Here is a 20,534-nt window from a genome sequence, read left to right as displayed (position 1 = left end):
AAGTTTCAAGGTTTCCAAGGAGGGGAATGAATTACTTTTTTTTTTTTGAGACAGAGTCTCACTCTGTTACCCAGGTTGGAGTGCAGTGGCATGATCATAGCTCACTGCAGCCTTGAACTACTTGGCTTAGGTGATTCTCCCACCTCAGCCTCCCAAGTAGCTGGGATCACGGGTGTGCACCACCACACCCGCCTAATTATTATTATTTTTTTTTAGAGACTAGGGGTGCGGTGGAGGGGGATGTCTTACTATGTTTCCCATGCTGGTCTTGAACTCTTGGCTTCAAGTGTTTCTCCCACCTCAGGCTTCCAAGGTGTTAGGATTACAGGTATAAGCCACTGTGCCTGGCTTGATTTACTTCTGAGCAGGAGGGGAACCAAGGGAGGAGAGGGGGGAATGACCACAACAAGAGACTTCCTCTATGTGACTGATTTCTATGCTCCCTACCAAGATTTCAGAGAAGTCACCTCAAATCATAGAACTCTTGGTGTGGCTAGTTTTTTGGTATTGTTTCATTTTGTTTTAATGGAGATCACTAAAGAGAAACTAAGACTATGTCAGGGAACAAGATAGAGTGAGCACAAATGACTGCAGACCCTGAGATCCTAAATTCATAGGATGTGATTCACAGAAGTCTTAGGTAATACTTTGGGGTTTTCTACACCATAAAAGTAAGGGGTTCAAAGAAGCAGCTTCTCTGCTCCTTCTGGAATCTCCACCTGGTTCAGCCCGCCTGCCTCCACTCCTGCCTCCACCATGTCCATCAGGGTGACCCAGAAGTCCTACAAGGTATCCACCTCTGGCCCCCGGGCCTTCAGCAGCTGCTCCTATACAAGTGTGCCTGGTGTTTGTATCAGCTCCTCGAGCTTCTCTCAAGTGGGCAGCAGCAGCTTCTGGAGTGGCCTGGGCCCAGGCTATGGTGGAGCCAGTGGCATGGGAGGCATCAGTGCCGTCATGGTCAATCAGAGCCTGCTGAGCCCCTCTAACCTGGAGGTGGACCCCAACTTCCAGGCCGTGTGTACCCAGGAGAAGGAACAGATCAAGACCCTCAACAACAAGTTTGCCTCCTTCATCGACAAGGTAAGGTTTCTGGAGCAGCAGAACAAGATGCTGGAGACCAAGTGGAGCCTCCTACAGCAGCAGAAAACAGCTTGGAGCAACATGGACAACATATCTGAGAACTACATCAACAACCTTAGGCAGCAGCTGGAGACTCTGGGCCAGGAGAAGCTGAAGCTGGAGGCGGCACTTGGCAACATGCAGGGGCTGGTGGAGGACGTCAAGAACAAGTATGAGGATGAGATCAATAAACGTACAGAGATGGAGAATGAATTTGTCCTCCTCAAGAAGGATGCAGATGAAGCTTACATGAACAAGGCAGAGCTGGAGTCTCGCCTGGAAGGGCTGACTGACGAGATCAACTTCCTCAGGCAGCTGCATGAAGAGGAGACCTGGGAGCTGCAGTCCGAGATCTCGGACATGTCTGTGGTGCTGTCTATGGATAACAGCCACTCCTTGGACATGGACAGTATCATCACTGAGGTCAAGGTGCAGTACAAGGAGATTTCCAACTGCAGCCGGGCTGAGGCAGAGAGAATCTACCAGATCAAGTATGAGGAGCTGCAGACATAGGCTGGGAAGCACAGGGATGACCTGCGGCTTGCAAAGGCTGAGATCTCCGAGATGAACTGGAACATCAGCTGGCTCCAGGCTGAGATTGAGGGCTTCAAAGGCCAGAGGGCTTCCCTGGAGACCACGATTGTAGATGCTAAGCAGTGTGGGGTGCTGGCCCTTAAGGATGCCAACGCCAAGCTGTCTGAGCTGGAGGCTGCCCTGCAGCGGGCCAAGCAGGACATGGCGCAGCAGCTGCGTGAGTACCAGGAGCTGATGAACATCAAGCTAGCCAAGGACATTGAGATTGCCACCTACAGGAAGCTGCTGGAGGGTGAGGAGAGCCAGCTGGAGTCTGGGATGCAGAACATGAGTACCCATATGAAGACCACCAGTGGCTGTGCAGGTAGTCTGAGCTTGGCCTATTGGGGCCTCACAAGCCCCGGCCTCAGCTACGACCTGGGCTCCAGCTTTGGCTCTGGCATGGGCTCCAGCTCCATCAGCCGCAACATCACCACCAGGGCCATGGCTGTGAAGAAGATTGAGACCTGCGATGGGAAGCTGGTGGAGTCCTCTGATGTCTTGCCTAAGTGAACAGCTACAGAAGTCCCTCCCAGCCTGCCCCTCCTGAGGATCTCAGAGCCTGGGAGGGAGGCACCTGTGCAGGGGAGCACAGGGAACAGGAGATTCACCTGAGGCTCAGCCCTAGCCCTCAGCCCACCCACCGGGTGGGGACCCCCCTTGCCCATGCCTCCAGCTGCAAAACAATTCATTGCTTTTTTTTTTTTTGAGATGGAGTTTTGCTTTTGTTGCCCAGGCTGGAGTGCCATGGCGAGATCTTGGCTCACTGCAACCTCCACCTCCAGGGATCAAGCAATTCTCCTGCCTCAGCCTCCCGAGTAGCTGGGATTACAGGCATGCACCACCATGCCCGGCTAATTTTTTGTATTTTTAGTAGAGACAGGGTTTCTCCATGTTGGTCAGGCTGGGCTCATACTCCTGACCTAGTGATCAGTGCGCCTCAGCCTCTCAAAGTGCTGGGATTACAGACATGAGCTACTGAGCCCGGCAGCTAGCTCTTAAAAAAAAAAAAAAAGTAAGGGGTACAAGGAAATTTCCACTCCTTATAATATAGTATTAGAGAGGCTCTGGACACCATCTTGGTTATATGATCATCTAAAAGAACTGATTCATACCTCAAACAAATGGCCTTAATCTTTGGAAGGAGACACTAGAATGATCTCCAATTCAAGAAGACATCTGAGATTTTCTTTTGCGCCAGAGTTTACATCACAGGTCCTGATTGCCTTGGGAAAACCTTGTCTGGGGATCCTTATTGTCTGCTTTCCTGAGCAACTCAGGAAAGTCTTGCTCTGGGCAGGGCTCTGAGACTGGGTTAGTCAGAAGCATCAGACTTTTGAATGTATTATAGACACTCTCACCCCCTTTCCTTCAATCCTTTCCTGATGGCAAATGTGGAAGGATGTACAGTAGGCTTATTTTGTAGGCGACTTGACCTTAGTTTATTGTGTCAAATGCAAGTTAAGGAAATAAAAACTTCTCAGTCTTAGCCTAGAATTAAATAATAATTATCATGATGGTGATAAATATAAGGCTAACATTTTTAAGGCTCTGAGCTATGCATTTTATATAGATACTCTTTATCAACCCAACACTATTGACATTGTGGGACCAGATAAATTTTTGTTGTTGGGGGATATCTTGTGCTTTGTAGGATGTAATAACATCCCTGGCCTCTAGCTACTAGATGCCAGCAGCACTCCCTCTCCCAGGTATGACAACCAAAAATGTCTCCTGACATTGCCAAATGTTCCCTGGGGGACAAAATCATTTCTGATTGAGAGCCACTACTCTAGAGGAGAAATAAATCTTTCTGTTCATTGATCTAACAGGTATTTTTTTTTTAAATTATATTAAAATATACATAAAAGTTACCATCTTAACCATTTCAAGTGTATAGTTCAGTAGTGTTAACTGTATGCACATTGTTGTACAACTAATCTCCAGAACTTTTCATCTTGCAAAACTGCAACTCTACATCCATTAAACAGCAACTTCTCTTTTCTTCCTCCCCCCAGCTCCTGGAAACCACCAATCTACTATCTGTCTCTATAAATGTTACTACTTTAGATACCTTATATAAGTGGAATCATATGGTATTTTTTTTTTTTTTTTTTTTTGAGATGGAGTTTTGTTTTTGTGGCCCAGGCTGGAGTGCAATGGTGCGATCTTGGCTCACTGCAACCTCCCTCAGCCTTCCAAGTAGCTGGGACTACAGGCGTGCACCACCACGCCCAGCTAATTTTTTATATTTTTAGTAGAGATGGGGTTTCACCATGTTGACTAGGATGGTCTTTTTCTCTTGACCTCGTGATCTGCCTGCCTTGGCTTCTCAAAGTTCTGGGATTACAGGCATGAGCCACCACACTCAGCCTGGTATTTGTTTTTTTTGTGACTGGCTGATTTCACTTGGTATAATGTCCTCAAGGTTTATCTATGTTGTATATGTCAGAATTTCTTTTCTTCTTAAGGCTGAATAATATTCTACTATATGTAAGTATCATGTTTTTTAAATCCATTCATCTGTTGATGGACATTTAGGTTGCTTCTACCTCTTGGCTATTATGAATAATGCTGCAGTGACCATGAGTGTGCAAATATCTCTTCAAGATTCAGATTTCAGTTCTTTTGCATATGTACCCAGAAATTAGATTGCTGGATCGATCATATGGTGGTTCGATTTTTTAATTTTTTGAGGAACCTCCATACTGTTTTCCATAGCAGCGATACTATTTTACATTATCATCAAGAGTGCACAGGAGTTCCAATTTCTTCACATCCTTTCATGTTGTTTTGTTTGTGTATTCTTTAATAGTAGTTATCCTAATGGATGTGAGGGTAACAAGTACTTTTTGAGTACCTTTTATTATATGCCAAATGTTGCTCAAGACATTGTGGATATAGTGGTAAGTAAGACAAACTGTGTTCATAATGGGCTTACATTTAAATGAGTACTCTAAGTTGTTTTTCCATTAGTAATAACAGTTTTGAGCTGATATACAGATATACTTTTAAAATCTGACACTTAAAAATGTCTGATATAGTGTATACTTGTGGCATAGCTGGTTAGGCTAAGAATATAGTCAGTGTTTGGGCAAGAGAGAAAGGCTAAGAGACCCATCTGGGATTCCTCTATGACTTTGCATTAACAACATAATTTTACTGCCTGAGTTGATAGGTGTGGACTAGTTCACTTTGCAAGTGAGTTATCCAGACGAGTTTTCAGATTGTTTTGCAAAATCTTAGCTCTTGTGTAAGGACTGCTTTTTGACTCCTACAGTTAAACAGAGTGCTGAACTTGACATTTTGAAACATTAGCTAAGATTCTAGTCTCCAGATAGCAGATGGACCTTGTCTGGAATGTTGTGTTGTGTAAGATTCTGAGGTCTTATACTGGGCTCAGAGGGAAAGAGGGCTGTTGTAGATTTTCAGTGTTTGCCATGGATGAGATGGGGGAGTGGTAGTATAGGTGCATTCTAAGGCCATTTGGAAACTCCTCAGACAACAAACCATTGCCTTCATGATTTTTTCCCTATTTCTCATAATATTACAATTGAGAAAATTCATCATTCTTTTTTCTTTTCTGAGCCAGCAGGAAACAGTAGACCAGAAGAATAAGAACATGAAAGAAAGGGATATGTAGGACCATTCCTTCAGGATATTTCAGTAGATTATTGTTGCCTTGTGGGCTGAATCTGATTACATGGCCTTACGACACCCCTGGGGCACAATACCAAAAGCAGGCTGTTCAGGAGCCTTAGCAGCCAAGGAAGCACTTATAATCAAAGGTCTAATTAAGGGACAAAGCTGGAAATCTTTCTTTTTGGTCTTGGTCTTTCAGTCACTGTGACATTATCTAAATGAAACATATCTCAGACAAAAGAGGTGACTGGAAATGGCACCAAATTCTTCATGTGCTGAACTATAGGTTGGAAAAAAAGTGCTGCTTGAAGTCTGTGTTCTGAGAAAGCCATTTTGGTGTGTGAAATTGCAGTTGCTATGACAACCAGGGGCTGCAGCCCACTGACTCACATTTATGAGGAAAACAAGAGTTGATGTTAATGGATGAGAATCAAGCATTGCCTTAAAGGAAAAACTGAGTCCTGGATGTGTTCATTTAAGCGCCAGGCCCTCATCATGTGTCTCAGGGGACATAGGTTTTCTAAGGTCATTCAATTATCTTTAACTAGGTAAAGCATCCTTGTCTGACCTCAGGAAGAAATCACCTAAATGAGAACATCAGTTTGAGTGGAAAAAAAATATTTTAAGTAGGCAGTTTGTTTACAACTTCAGGGTAAGAAGTCTCATCTTGCTCTGGTATTAAAATTTTTGAAAAAATGATGGAATGGAGAGTTTGTGACTCAGCAGTACTTTCCTGGTTTTGGACTTTTTAGGTTTATGTTTTCTTCATAGATTTTATTCAAAGTATGTAGCCTGCTTTAAACCTTGAAAGCTCTTCATGTGTAGCATGAAGTTACATCCAAATTTAGAATGCTTTTAAAGAAGAGGATAAACTAATCGAACAGTGTTCTCAAATCTCAAATGTTTCTGTAGAACAGAATTGTCCTTATCTCAGTAAATGATGTCATTATCTGTCTAGTTCTTCAAGTAAGAAACCTAAAAGTCATTTTTGACTTTTTCTTTTGCTCTTTACAGCTAATTCATCAACAAATATCATTGATTCTGCCTCTCGATATTTCCCGTGTCTATCTGCTTCTCCTTATTTGAACTTCCACCGTGTTCATTCTGGCATGGTCATCTCTTGCCTGGATAACTTCATGTTTTCCTAATAGGTCTTTTGCCACTGTTTTTTTTTTTAAATCATTGATTCTCCCCACAGTTGACAGGATGATTTTTTATTTTTAAATTAAATATTTTATTTTGACCTAACTGTAGATTTACGTGCAGTTGTAAGAAATAATATGCAGATCCCATGTACTCTTAACCCAATGTCACCTGATGGTAACATCTTGCACTATTGTAGTACAGTTTCAAAGCCAGGATATTGACATTGATAGATCAAGACACAGATGTTTCCATCACCACAGGGAGCCCTCTGTTGCCCTTTTATAACCACACCTACTTCCCTTCCACACCACCCTCTCTTTATCCCTCTCCTTAACCCCTAGCAACCACCAATCTGTTCTCCATTTCTATGATTTTTGTCTTTTCAAGAATGTTATATGGATAGAATCATACCATATAGATGTATAACTTCTGGCATTATTTTGAAAAGGGATATTGATAATGGATATCCTTGAATTGTTCACAGTCGTGGGGAGAAAGCATTCAGTCTTTCACCATCAAATATAGTCAGGTGCTTATCAAAGTTTCAGTTGGCAATGGACCACATATATGTTGGTGGCCCCTTTAGATTATAATGGAAAAATTCTTAATCCCTAGTGACATTGTAGCCCTTATAATGTCATAGTGCAATCAGTCACTTTATTTTTAAAATAAATTTAGTGTAGCCTAAGTATATAATGTTTATAAAGTCTGTAGTAAGCATCATGTCTTAGGCCTTCACATTCACTCACCACTTACCCATTGACTCACCCAGAGAAACCTCTAGTCTTACAAACTCCATTCATGGTAAGTGCCCTATACAAGTGTACCATTTTCAAAATCTTTTGTACCATGTTTTTACTGTATCTTTTTCATGTTTAGATATGCAAATATTTACAATTGCCATCAGTATTCAGTACAGTAACATCCTCTACAGATTTGTAGCCTAGGAGCAATAGGCTTTATTATATAGCCTAGGCGTATAGTAGACTGTGCCATCTAGGTTTGTGTAAGTATCCTCTGTTACACAGTGATGAAATTACCTACTGACACATTTCTCAGAACGATCTCTGTCATTAAGTGATGCCTGACCGCAGAATATTAGCGTTGGTGTTCTGTAAATGTTTATCACATTGAGGAAATTTCCCTCTATTCCCACTTTTTTGAGGTTTTGTATGAATAGGTGTTAAAATTTGTCCTGTACTTTTTCTGCATTGATTGACCTAATTGTGGTTTTCTTCTTTAATGTGTTAATAGAGTAGATTATGTTGATTGACTTTCAAATGTTTAAACCAGGCTTAGGAATGGTGTATAATTATTTTAAAGTATGGTTGAATTCTATCTGCTAATCTTTCATTAAGGCTTTTTGTGTATCTGTACATGAGGTTACATTGGTCTGTACTCTATTTTTTTTTTTTTTTTTTTTTACTTTCTTTGATTTTGGTATCAGGGCTATATTGGCTTAATAAAATGATGTGTTCCTTTCTGTTCTATTTTTTGGAAGAGATTATATGGAATTGGTGTTAATTCTTTTTTTTTTTTTTTTGTGAGACAGAGTCTCACTCTGTTGCCCAGGCTGGAGTGCAGTGGCGCAGTCTCAGCTCCCTGCAACCTTCTGCCTCAGCCTCCTAAGTAGCTAGGACTACAGGCGCACGCCACCACGCCCAGCTAATTTTTGTATTTTTAGTAGAGACGGGGTTTCACCATGTTGGCCAGGGTGGTCTCAAAGTCCTGACCTCGTGATCCACCTGCCTCGGCCTCCCAAAGTCTTGGGATTACAGGCATGAGCCACCACGCCCAGCCAGTGTTAATTCTTTTTTAAACATTTGGTGGGATTCTCTATAACACTATCTGGACCTGGAGATTTCTTTTTGGGGAAGTATGTAACATACAGTAAAATTTTCTTAATAGTGATAGGATTGTTCAAATAATCTCTTTCATATTGGGTGAGCTTTGGTAGCTTATGTTTTTTAAGGAATAGTCAAATTTATGTGTGTATGGTTATTTCCATATTATACTCTTAATGTCTGCAGGTTCCATATAGCTATTCCATTTTGTTCCTGTTACTAATAGCTTGTGTCTTCTCTCTCTTTGTCTTTGTCAATCTTGCTAGGGGGTCTATCAATTTCATTGATCTTTTCAAAGGACCAGTTCTTTATTTCATTGATTTTTATGTATTGTTTTCTAATTTAAATTTCATTGGTTTCTACTCTTTGTTATTTCCTCTCTCTGGTTTCTTTTTTTTTTCTTTTTTTAAGTTTTCTTTTTTTGCTTTGCTTTTTTTGGGCTTTTGAGTTGGGAGCTTATCTGAGACATTTTCTCCTTCCTAATTATAAGGTTTTAGTAGTGTAAATTTCTCTCTCAGCACTGCTTTGGCTGTGTCCTGCAAATTTTGATATGTTGTACATATTTTCATTTTTGTTAAGTTCAACATATTCTTTGATTTACATTGAAACACCTTTTCAGCCCATGAATTATTTGGAAATATGTTGTTTAGCTTTCAAATATTTGAAGATTTTTCTGTTATCTTTCTTTTACTAATTTCTAGTTTGATTCTGTTGTGGTTGGAGAACACACTGTATGATTTCAATTTTTAAAAATTTGTTAGGGTTATTTTATGGCCATAGATATAGTTTATCTTGATATATATCCTGTGGGCACTTGAAAATAATATATGTTCTCCTGGTGCTGGGTGATATGTTCTATAAATGTCAATTAGATAAGATGGTGTTTTGTAATTCTTCTATTTCTTTGTAGATTTTCTGTCTAGTTTTATCAATTGCTGAAAGAGGGGTGTTGACATCTCCAACTATAACTGTGGATTTGTCTAATTCTGCTTTCAATTCTAAGTTTTTTCTTCACACATTTTGTTGTTTGATGCATATACATTTAGGATTAGTATATCTTCTTATGTGATTGACCCTTTATCACTATGTATGTCTCTCTCTGTATCTGGTAATTTTCTTTGTTCTGAAGTCTATTGATATGGTTTGGCTCTGTGTCCTCACCCACATCTCATGTCAAAATTGTAATCCCCAGTGTTGGAAGAGGGGCCTGGTGGGAGGTGATTGAATCATGGAGGTAGTTTCTAATGGTTTAGCACCATCCCTTTTGTGTTGTCTCTTGATGGAGTTCTCATGAGATCTGGTTGCTTGAAAGTATGTGGCATCTTCCTCTTCACTCTCTCTCCTGCTGACTGTAAGGCCAGTGCCTCCTTGGGAGCCGAATGGACATGCCCTTCTCTCTTCGTGCCTAAAAACTACATCATCATACTGAGCACATTGCTCAGCATTTGCCCTCTACACGCAGGCTCCCCTTGCCCATGTCCGCATTCCAATCTCAGTCCTGCACCTGCCATAAATTTTGAAAAGGCCTGCCAAGAGCCTGCCCTATGGTAGCTCCCCCGTACATCCTCGGCCAGCCCCTCGTCCGTGCTCACTCCCTTCATACCCAATGGAAATGCCCCCGCTTTGTTCACCTCGCCCGTCCCCAGTCTTTTAATAACCAATAGAACTACCTTGTCTTTGTTTCCCCCGTAGTCAATCAGCTACCTCTATTCCCTATAAAACCCCACGCCGCAAGAAGAGAAGCGCGACTTCTCTGGCCCCTTCTCGGACCATAGAACCTCGCCCGGGAGCCGAATAAATTGGCTTTTAATTTCCTCACTCCGGTCTCTGTTTCCTCATTGAGCTGGGCGGAAAGTCTAACACTGACTATGTGAAGATATGCCTGCCTCCTCTTCACTTACACCTGATTGTAAGTTTCCTGAGACCCTCCCAGAAGCAGAAGGCTGTACAGCGTGCAGAACTGTGAACTGATTGAACCTCTTTCTTTTTTATCCAGTCTTCGGTAGTTCTTTATAGCAGTGTGAGAATGGAATAATAAAGCTATTTTATCTGATATTCAGATAGCTATGCCTTCTTGCTTTGTTGCCCAGCCTGGAGTGCAGTAGTGCAATCTTGGCTCACTGCAACCTCTGCCTCCTAGGTTCAAGCAATTCTCATGCCTCAGATTCCTAAGTAGCTAGGATTACAGGCACACACCACTCTGCCTGGTTAATTTTTGTATTTTTGTAGAGATGGAGTTCCATCATGTTGGCCAGGCTGGTCTTGAACTCCCGACCTTAAGTGAGGCCCTTCTTGGCCTCCCAAAGTGCTGGGATTACAGGTGTGAGCCACTGTGTCTGGCTTCATGCCTTCTTTATGTTTGCATGATACGTCTTTTTCCATCCTTTTACTTTCAACCTGTATATAACATTATATTTGAAGTGACTGTCTTGGAGATAGTGTGTAGTTGGGTCATATTTCTTGATCCCCTCTGTCAGTCTCTTTCTTTTAATTGGTGTATCTGGACCATTTGCTTTTAATGTGATTATTTATGTTAGGGCTTAAGTCTACTATTTTATTTTTTGTTTTCTGTTTATTCTCTCAGTTTTTTTTCTTCCTGATTTCCTGTGGGTTACTTGAACACAGGAAATTTTCTTAAGAATTCCATTGTTGGGCCGGGCGCGGTGGCTCACGCCTGTAATCCCAGCACTTTGGGAGGCCGAGGCGGGTGGATCACGAGGTCAAGAGATCGAGACCATCCTGGTCAACACAGTGAAACCCCGTCTCTACTAAAAATACAAAAAATTAGCTGGGCACGGTGGAGCGTGCCTGTAATCCCAGCTACTTAGGAGGCTGAGGCAGGAGAATTGCCTGAACCCAGGAGGCGGAGGTTGCGGTGAGCCGAGATCGCACCATTGCACTCCAGCCTGGGTAACAAGAGCGAAACTCTGTCTCAAAAAAAAAAAAGAAAATTCCATTGTTGTTTTTTAATGCAACCCCTATATTGCTTTATTAGTGATTACTCTAGGCATTCTATTAAATACACGTAACTTATCACAGTCTGCTGGTGCCATTGCTTTACCAGTTCTTGGTATAGAAACTTTTTCTCCCTTTATGTCCCTTTACCCTTTCTAATTTTTAGTTGTTGTAATTATTTCCTCTGTCTGCATTTAGAACCACATTAGACAGTGTTATAATTTTTGCTTCAATTATTAAACGTAATTTAGAAAACTCAATTAGAAAAAATTATATTTTCTGATAATTTTACTATTTCTATTGTCTTTCTTTTTCTTTCTGATATTCCAATATTCTTTCTTTTATAATTTTTTTTCTGAGAAAGACCTACCTTTTCTTTTAGGGTAGGTCTGCTTCTCCTTCATTCCTGAAGAATATTTTCACTGGATATGCAATTATGGTTTGAAAGCTTTCTTTCGGCATGTGAAAAATGTTGTGTCACTTTGTTCTGACCTGCATCATTTCTGGTGAGAAATCTACTCTCATTCTAGTTGCTTATCTCTTATTGGTAAGATGTTATTTCTCTGATGCTTACTGTTTTCAAAAGTTTTTTCTTTGTATTGTTTTTATTGTATTGAGTTTTAGTTGTTGTTTTGTGATACCACTATGACAGGGAATGCTTTTTTAGTGTCAGATGAGGATAGATATTCAGGTTTCCCATCTGGCTTCTGTTCATACAGAAGAGGAGCTGGGTAGTGATGGCAGTTCTAGCTCTCCGCTAGGCCTCTACTGATGCCTATTATCATCCTTTCTTCAAAGTCAAACTATAAACTAAATTCCTCTCCTGGTTAGCTTGGCCTATGCCCAGGAATGAGTGAAGACAGCCAGCCTGTGAGGCTAGAAGCAAGATGGAGTCAGTCATGCTAGACTTCTCTTGCTGTCATAATCTTTGCAAAGGTGGTTTCATCTCTACTTTCAGAGTCTTCTCATGTTTGTTGCATATAATGCCCAGAGTTTTAAATTGTATCTTAGTGGAACAAATAGGGAAAGGTGTATCTACTCCATTTTCACAGACGTAGAAGTCCAGAATGATCTTTTAAAAAAGTAAATTGAGTCATGTTGCTCTCCTGTTTGAAATCCTCCAGTGGCTTTGATTGTACTGAGAGTCAAGGCTCACCTCTGGCCCACAGGGCACAACCTTGTCATACCTACTTTTCTATCCTTGCCTCATGCTTTTCTCCTGTTTTTTTTCACTTTGCTTCAGGTACATTGGCCTTTTTAAAAATAACATTCTCAACAAAAATAGATTAAGACTCTATTATGTTTCAGGTACTGGTCTAGGCCTCAGGTTGTGCTTACATTGTTTCTAGAACACCAAGCTCGTTTCTGCTTCAGGGCTTGCATTTTCTGGTGTACTCTTTCCCCAGCTTTCTCCCATTTACTAAGGTCTCAGCCCTAATGTCTTCTCAGACACACCTGCCTTTGCGACCTTCAGTGGGATTTTCTCCCTTGGCTATATGTTGGAATGACTAGGGCAGTGTTAACAGATCTCAAAACCCAGACTAAATTAAATCCAAGCTCCTGAGTGTGGCCCAGGCATCAGTGTTTTTAAAGCTTTAAAGTGGATTCAGGTGGACAGCCATGGTACCTAAGAGCCACTTAGGGTTATCTAGTAGTACTGCCCCTCCTTTTCTTTATCACTGCTCATCACTACCTGAAATTCTCTTCTTCATTTGTTAACTCCTTAGTTTTCCTCTGTTTTCTAGACCTTATCTAGTACATAAAGTGAGTTTAAAGTCCTTGAATGGAAAATTCAGTTGCTTACTTGCAACAATTAGGTTTCTGCTTTAGATTCTGGAGACTGAGATTTATATGAGAACAAGGACTCCATGTGAATTGATCTCTGTGAGCTCTTGGTTTAAAGGTAGCCCTCAAGGGCTCTGCGTTTTCTGTTTTCAAACCCAACCTTATGGGCATGAACCTGGGCCTGGCCTAGGAATAGCCTCTCAGTGAGTGGTGTCCTGGCCAAAATTCTTCTCCCTCCTCTGAGAGCCTTTTGTCTGGCCAAGCCCTGCCACCTCTGTCTGAAGTCCCCACAGTGTTTCCTCCCTGGTGCTGGTAACACCAGTACTCTGAGGAGCTGGCTCTTGAGGTACAGTTAGAATTGGGAGTAGAGGACCATTTTATCATGGTTTGCCCTGTATTTTCTTAGTTTCAGCCTTGAAAGGCCTACATCCTACTAACTTTCCCAGTCCTGGACAAACCAGGATGATTGGTCACCCTAGGAGAGTCTGAGAGTCACCTTAGTACCTTTTCTGGTTGGATGTCAGGAGGGAAGAGGTTGAGAGGACATTTAAATGGTTTACGACCAGTGCCGGGCTGCCCAGCTTCAATTCTTCAAAGCCTTATACTGTCGAGGCCTTGTTAGAATGTGTCCTTTGTGAGGCAGCAAACCCAGGAAAAGTATGGGCACTTATAGGGCCTGGATCTATGTAGCCTATAGGTTCTTGCCCCAAATTCTCACCTGATCTGTTTTTTTTTTCAATAGGCATTGTGGGCAGATGGGGTTAGGAGACTCCCATTAGGTCCTTGGAACAGATTTACAGATTTTTGATCTCTTTTCATTAGTCCCCTTGGCTGATCCTCTGACTGTGGTGAGAACCATGGAACACTGTCTATTCGTGGTTTGGATACTGGGGTAGATGAATAGCTAAACTGGCAGTTATATAATGTAGATTGAGATACATATTCTATAGCAGTATTTCCAGATGTGTGGTCTGAAACTACCTTTTTCAAGATCACCTGGGAGCTTATTAAATACAGATTCCTAGGCCAAACCCCTTAGATTATGAATCAACAGGTTTGGGGTGGGAACCAGGAAAACTACATTTTTTTTTGTTTTTGTTTTTTGAGACGGAGTTTCGCTCTTGTTACCCAGGCTGGAGTGCAATGGCACAATCTTGGCTCACCGCAACCTCCGCCTCCTGGGTTCAGGCAATTCTCCTGCCTCAGCCTCCTGAGTAGCTGGGATTACAGGCACACGCCACCATGCCCAGCTAATTTTTTGTATTTTTAGTAGAGACGGGCTTTTACCTTGTTGACCAGGATGATCTCGATCTCTTGACCTCGTGATCCACCCGCCTCGGCCTCCCAAAGTGCTGGGATTACAGGCGTGAGCCACTGCACCCGGCTGGAAACTACATTTTTATAAGCACCCCTTGTAGTATTCATGAATCCTGACATTTGAGGACCACTGTTCTTGTGGTGATGTCCAGAGGATATCAGGGGAATTTTGTATTTGATTTTACCTTTTTTTTTGAAAGGGGCATGGAGAAAAATATTTGGGACTTTGAAGAGTTTTATTATATATTATCATTCTGCTAATTGTGTGGCATTAAGGTTTGTGTGAGATTTAGTAACACTAGTAAAGTGTCAAGTCCTCTTGATACTTTACAAAGGCTGTTCTTTCTACCTTTAGTAGTAGAGAGAGAACTTGGGTGAAAAGTGACAAATCATATCATAGCAATTTAACAAATTTTTCTCTAAGCTTTATAGGCCTCCCCTAGGACTGAAGAGGAAATTAAATGAGGGAAGTGAGTCAAATTCACATAGAAAAGAAAATAGCACTTGTTGCCCTGCATTCTGAAAGTGAGATAAATTCCCATGAGCTAAGCTGTATTTTGTTGAAGTCAGCATTTTTCCCTGTTCAGTGCACCTACTGCCATCAAATGTCTAGTATTATAAAATAATATCTATTCTAGAGTGAGATTTATTGTATTATAAACCCAGATGACATCTTAGCCAGGAGTAGTAGCATCACTAGCAGAGAGTAGTATTGATCTGTCAGTCAACCAGCATGTTCAAACTCCAGATGTGGGCTCACTTGCAAAATGTGATTCTGGGAGTAGCTGTTTGAGTTACTGTAACTGGGACTGATTTTGGCCTCTTTTGAAGGGTGTTTCAGTTGATAGCAGTTTTCATTGTGGTGGTGTATGGGGTGTGAATAGCTGAATAATAGGTCTACAGGATAACAAAAATAATGATTTTTTTTATTGTAAGTTACCTTTGAAATACATATGATTGAGGCCATTGTGTACTAGCTTCTGTGCCCCACTTGCAGGACATCAGCCTCTCCCCACTTCAAGATTTTCTGGGATGTGCATGGGACATTACACATATATGCTCTCAAAAGTCTAGATGCCCACATGACAGCCACTCTTATTTCCTCTTTTGCTTCAAGCAGCAGGCAATCATTCCATGTCGCTGGCCACCATGACTCTTCCCTCCTGCCCAGTACTCAAGCATAAAGTACAAAAGAAAGTTCCCCCTTCTTGTTCTTTTTTTTTTTTAAAATAGTGTAGAACCCAGTGCTGCTTTTATCGTTGTTGGTGGCAGCCCCATCTCAGTATGATTCCAAGAAGTTGCTGAGCTGGGGATCAAACCCACAGGGTGATGGCTTTCTGTATTCAGAATCCGAAATCTTGTCCTAGGCAAGTCCTATCATGCCTGGCTTTCCTTCCTCCAGAGCAAGTTCTCCCTCAGCCTCTTGTGGGAGACTTTTGGTGGGCTTACCTCACTGTATTAGTCCATTCAGGCTGCTGTAACAAAATACCATGAACTAGGTGGCTTGTAAACAACAGAAATTTATTTCTCATAGTTCTAGAGGCGAGAAAGTCTAAGATCAAGGCATCGGTAGATTCTGTGTCTGATGAGAGCCCATGTCCTTGTTCATAGATGGCCAGAATGTCTTTTCATTGTGTGGAAGGGGCAAGGGACCCCTCTGGGTCTTCTTTTATAAGAGTACTAATCCCATTCATGAGGGCTCTGCCCAAATGACCTAGTCACCTCCCAAAGGCCCTACCTCTAAATACCTTCACACTGGGAAATCTTTCTCTTGCTCCTACCCTATAAAATGTGCTGGCTTCTCCTTTGCCTTCTGCCTTGATTGTAAGTTTCCTGAGGCCTCCCCAGCCATGCCTCCTGTACAGCCTGTGGAACTGTGAGTCAGTTGAACCTCTTTTCTTTATAAATTACCCAGTCCGGGTAATTTTATAGCAGTGTGAGAATGGACTAATACACTGGGGATTAAGTTTCAACATAGGAATTTTTGGGAGGGGGGACACAGACATTCAGACTATAGCACTCATCATTAGTGAGATGGGTACAAAAGGTGCTCGGTCCCCTCACTGGGTTCAGTGTAGTCTCCAACTGGGATCCCTACTGAGAGCTTTAATCTTAATGTATTAAGTTGCAAAGATACCATGTGTATAGGATTATAACTACTGACTATATATTGGAGACAACAAAGCCATTGTATATGTCTTCCAAAGTTTATAAGTAAGCCACATTTGGTTATGTAGCCTCCTAAACCTATTATTATTTTGTCAAAATCAAAAGTTGTATTAGTTTCCTGGGCTGCCATAACAAAAGTACCATAAACTGGTTGGCTTAACACAACAGAAATTTATTATCTCAAGTTCGGTAGGCTAGAAGTCTGAAATCAATGTTGGCAGGACCACGCTGTCCCCGAAACCTGTAGGGAAACCCTTCCTTGCCCATTCCTCACTTCTGGTAGTTTGCTGGCAATCTCTGGCATTCCTCAGCTTGTAGATATGCATCATTCTAGTCCTGTCTTCACAAGGCCTTCTCCCTGTGGGTCTTCCTATTATCTTCACTCTGTGTGTGTCTGTCTCTGTGTACAAATTTGTGTATCTGTCTCTGTGTACAGATTTCCCCTTTTTATAAGGACACCAGTCATATTGGATATGACCCACCCTAATCATCTTGTTATTACTTGATTATTTCTATAAGGACCCTGTTTCCAAGCCACATTCTGAGATAGTGAGGCCTTCAATGTATTTTTTGTGATGGGGATACAGTTCACCTTATAACAGAAGTGTATGTGAAATGCTCAGCATAGCACCTCACACCTAGAAGTGATCAATATGTATTGATCACTATTATGACCATTGTCAAGCCTTGATAGGCAAGGGACAGCTAACTAGCAGGATTCATCCTTAATAACTGCAGCCATATTCACAGTCTAGGTATAAGTGTCAAATCATCAACTGCAGTTCCTTTCAGAGCTAAGTGGTAGTTGGGTAAAAAGGAGTTTTGTATGTGTGTGTGTGTTTGTGTGTTTGTGTGTGTGTGTGTTTTGTTTTTTGCCCTCTCAACCCAGCTTTTCCTGACTCTGGGAAGAACCGGGAAGAGAAGGCCATAAATGAGGTTTTAAGGACAGCTGCATGAGGACACAGAGCGGCGGAGAGCTGGAGAAACAACAAGTAATTTTAAGTCAGAGGCTTTGTTTTTTTTTGTTGTTTTTTTTAATACAATTTTTAATTTTTGTGGGTACACAGTAGGTATATATATTTATGGGATACAAGATGTTTTGATATAGGCATACAGTGTGTAATAATTACATCAGGGTAAGAGGTATATATCACCTCAAGCATGTATCCTTTCTTTGTGTTACCAACATTCCAATATTACTCTTTTTGTTATTTAAAAATGTGCAACAAATTATTGTTGACTATAATCACCGTATTGTCTGTCAAATACTAGATCTTATTCATTCTATTTTTTGAACCCATTAATCATCCCCACTTCTTCTCAGCCCCCCACTGCCCTTCTCAGCCACTGCTAACCATCGTTCTATTCTCGGTCTCCATGAGTTAAATTGTTTTAATTTTTAGTTCCCACAAATAAGTGAGAACATGTGAAGTTTGTTTTTCTGTGCTTGGCTTATTTCACTTAACATAATGACTTCCAGTTCCATAGATGTTGTTGCAAATGATAGGATCTCGTTCTTTTTTTATGTCTAAATAGTATTCCATTGTGTATATGTAGCACATTTTCTTTATCCATTCATCTGTCTATGGACACTTAGGTTGCTTCCAAATCTTTAGCCAACTCTAATCTTAAGTGATATAATGAATCTTTAGGGAGATTTCATAACCCTTCCTGGAAGCTTATTACAGGGCTTGCTTATCCTTAAAATATTCCTTTTTATTTTTAAAAAAAAATCTTTGATGTAGTCTATTTCTGTTTTCTTTTGTCCAACTCTCTGAAAATGGAGAATAATTGATTCACTTCTTTCTCATAATCTTCGTGGAATATATTTTCAATTTGCTTTAATTTTGTAGCTTTTGTCCATCAATGGATTTAAAAGTTTAATTTTTTTAATTGAAAATATATGTAGCTGGGACTGGGCGCCGTGGCTCACGCCTGTAATCCTAGCACTTTGGGAAGCCGAGGTGGGTGGATCACCTGAGGTCAGGAGTTCAAGACCAGCCTGGCCATCATGGGGAAACCCCATCTTTTTTTTAAAAAAAAAAAAAAAGAAAGAAAATATACATAGCTGGATTCTTTTTCTTCATAAGAGATTTGTCTGTGCTAGGTTTTGTTTCTGATTATGCCTGTGATTTGTTATTAGGGATTACAACAAGCTTGCTCTTGGCAAAATAAATAAACTGTTTGCTGAACTGTGAAACGAGGAAGCAGAATACATTTATAATATCTGGGGAGAATTAATAGAAAATGGGCTTTCTCTGTGTGTACATGTGTTTGAGAAACAAAAATGTTATCAAAGAAAAACAGTTCATATGTTTAATTGCGGCCCTGTTTCATGGCTTCCTGGGGAGCAGGAGGCACATCTCAACAGGGGAGCAGTGTTGGCTTCCTCTGGTGCATGAAATTGGGGCCACTGTCTGAGGTGCCAGACTCATCTCTGTGCCAGCTGTCTTTATCCTTTGACTTATTTGGGAGACTGCAATCCCAGCAAAACAGTCACTAAAAGCAACCTATAAGGGAAAAGTAATTGAATAAATATTAGGACTTTCCTCAGTTTTGTGCTCATATCTTCAGAAATATACTAACTCATTTTTTAGAAATAACAGCTTTATTGAGATGTAATTCACTTACCATACAAATCACTCCTTTTTGTTGTATGATTCACTGTCTTTTAGCATATTTACACAGTTGTGCAACCATTACCAAAATCAATTTCAAATGTTTTCATAACTCCAGAAAGTAACTCTCTTCTCATTAGCATCCCCATGTACCCCCAATTCCCTTCGCCCCCAGCCCTAAGCAACCATGAATCTACTCTCTGTTTCTAAGGATTTGCCTATCCTGGACATATACAAATGGAATTGTACAACATGTGGCCTTTTGTTACTGACTTCTTCATTTAGCATGATGTTTTTGAGGTTCATCCATGTTGTAGTATGTATCAGCACATCCTTCTTTTTTATTCCTTTTAACATTTCATTGTATTATTATTATTATTCTTTTTTTTTCTTTTTTTTTTGAGATGGAGTTTTGCACTTGTTACCCAGGCTGGAGTGCAATGGCGCGATCTCGGCTCACCACAACCTCTGCCTCCTGGGTTCAGGCAATTCTCCTGCCTCAGCCTCCTGAGTAGCTGGGATTACAGGCACGCACCACCATGCCCAGCTAATTTTTTGTATTTTTAGTAGAGACGGGGTTTCACCATGTTGACCAGGATGGTCTCAATCTCTTGACCTCGTGATCCACCCGCCTTGGCCTCCCAAAGTGCTGGGATTACAGGTTTGAGCCACCGCGCCTGGCCCTGTATTATTTTTTAATTTTATTTTAATTTTTTTTAGAGATGGGGTTTCGCCATGATGGCCAGGCTGGTTTTGAACTCCTGACCTCAGATGATCCACCCACCTCGGCCTCCCAAAGTGCTAGGATTACAGGTGTGAGCCACCACGCCCAGCTTCATTGTATTATTATGCCACATTTTCTTTGTCCATTCATCTCTTGATGAACATTTGAGTTGTTTCTGCTCTTTAGTTATTATGAATAGGGCTTTTATGAACATTTTTGACCAAGTTTCTATGTGGATGTGTTTTCCTTTCTCTTGGATATATATATATATACTTGGGAGTGGAATTGCTGAGTGTGTGGGAGGCAGCAGGATAATGCCCCCAACTCCACTCTCTCCCAAAGGTGTTCATTCCCTAATCCTTGGAACCCGTGAATATGTTAAGTCACGTGGTAAATGGGCATGAAATTAAGTGTGCAGATGAAATTAAGCTGCTAATCAACTCACCTTAAAATAGATTATTCTGGATCATCTGAGTGGGCCCTCAGTGTAATCCAAATGTCCTTAAAAGATAGAAGAAGGAGGCAGAAAGAGCCAGAGTGATGCACTGAGGTTAATACTTGACCAGCCATGGTTGGCTTTGAAGATGGAGGAACCACAAGCCAAGGAGCGGGGACACTCTCGAGACCAAGCTTGTCCAACCT

The 20,534-nt window shown here is 41.2% G+C and overlaps 1 protein-coding gene and 1 pseudogene across 3 annotated transcripts in view; both read left to right on the top strand.

The window, feature by feature from the left end:
* GPR176 (G protein-coupled receptor 176) overlaps positions 1-20,534 on the top strand; it is a 127,816-nt gene that overhangs the window by 72,529 nt on the left and 34,753 nt on the right. The gene's annotated exons all lie outside the window — the stretch shown is intronic.
* Positions 757-2,205, top strand: LOC105724154 (keratin, type II cytoskeletal 8-like; annotated as a pseudogene).

Source organism: Aotus nancymaae, unplaced genomic scaffold, assembly GCF_030222135.1.
Source record: "Aotus nancymaae isolate 86718 unplaced genomic scaffold, 86718_ANA_hifiasm-v0.15.2.pri h1tg000011l, whole genome shotgun sequence".
Classification (NCBI taxonomy): Eukaryota; Metazoa; Chordata; class Mammalia; order Primates; family Aotidae; genus Aotus; species Aotus nancymaae.
Note: the sequence above shows the minus strand (reverse complement) of the source record. Positions and strands in the feature narration are given on the sequence as shown.